Below are 907 nucleotides of genomic sequence, written 5' to 3'. Positions count from 1 at the left end.
ATATATGTGTGTGTGTGTATATATTTAATTAATATAAATTTAATTAATCTAAACATATACTCAGACAACACAAAAAACCGAAAGACACGCTAAAGATGTGTAAAGGACGATAAGACATCTTTAAGTCATTTTTTAAGCCGTTTTTTAGGAATATGTGCTGTCTCAATGATGAAGTCTACTATTCTATTACATTTTGTTATAGTTCCGACCATTATTGTATTTTTCATTTTCTTAAAATGCAAGCATAAATTAATTATTAATTAAACGTTTGCTATATCACTGTCAGACTTTTCATTTTTTGATTTTACGATTTATATTATAAATCGCGTATGCTATATATATATCAACAACAACGATATTTATCTACTTATTTAATTCAATGATGCATGTTGTACTATCTTATATCAATGGCCCTGCCTCATCTTTTCATATGCCAGCGGCAAATCTTGAAAGGAATACACTTGTTGAACAACAGGTACAATTTATAGGATATAAAATATCAAATTATATGCAACATATTATTAACAAAATAAATACATTTTAAAGATTTCTAGACAATAATACATACTTCTTTATTTTCCACAAGTTTTTGAAGGACATTAATTCCTGTTTGCAGGATGGTATAAAAAATACCCATTTTACACAGTTATTTTCTCGCTTTGGAATATTAAACTTTAAAAAATCTAGCATATTCTTTGCCATTCCTACAACTAGCCCATGTTGATCAGTATGTTTCAATTGTGGCGAATTTAATGCTATATAAGTACTGTGCGGATAACCTTTCATTCTGACGTGCTCTGGTCCTTGATTGGCGCAATCTAGGATTATATCATATCTGATTGCAAATATAATATATACATATATAATAACTCATATATATATGAACTCATATATATATATATATATA

The 907-nt window shown here is 27.5% G+C and overlaps 1 long non-coding RNA gene across 2 annotated transcripts in view; it reads right to left on the bottom strand.

Annotated features, from left to right (window-relative positions):
• Positions 1 to 334: 334 nt before the first annotated feature.
• Positions 335 to 907, bottom strand: part of LOC115236614 — a 4,906-nt gene continuing 4,333 nt past the window's right edge. Inside the window, exons 5-6 of one of the 2 annotated variants that reach the window (XR_003884221.1) lie at positions 569 to 818; positions 335 to 445 (exon numbers count right to left, since the gene is read on the bottom strand). This is a non-coding gene — a long non-coding RNA (uncharacterized LOC115236614). Of the gene's footprint in view, positions 446 to 491; positions 819 to 907 lie in introns of those variants that run through there. The other variant, XR_003884220.1, reaches the window with a different exon arrangement.

Source organism: Formica exsecta, unplaced genomic scaffold (genome assembly GCF_003651465.1).
Source record: "Formica exsecta isolate Colony F162 unplaced genomic scaffold, ASM365146v1 scaffold258, whole genome shotgun sequence".
NCBI lineage: Eukaryota > Metazoa > Arthropoda > Insecta > Hymenoptera > Formicidae > Formica > Formica exsecta.
The sequence above is the reverse complement of the archived record's forward strand: the minus strand, read 5'-3'. Positions and strand labels throughout refer to the sequence as shown.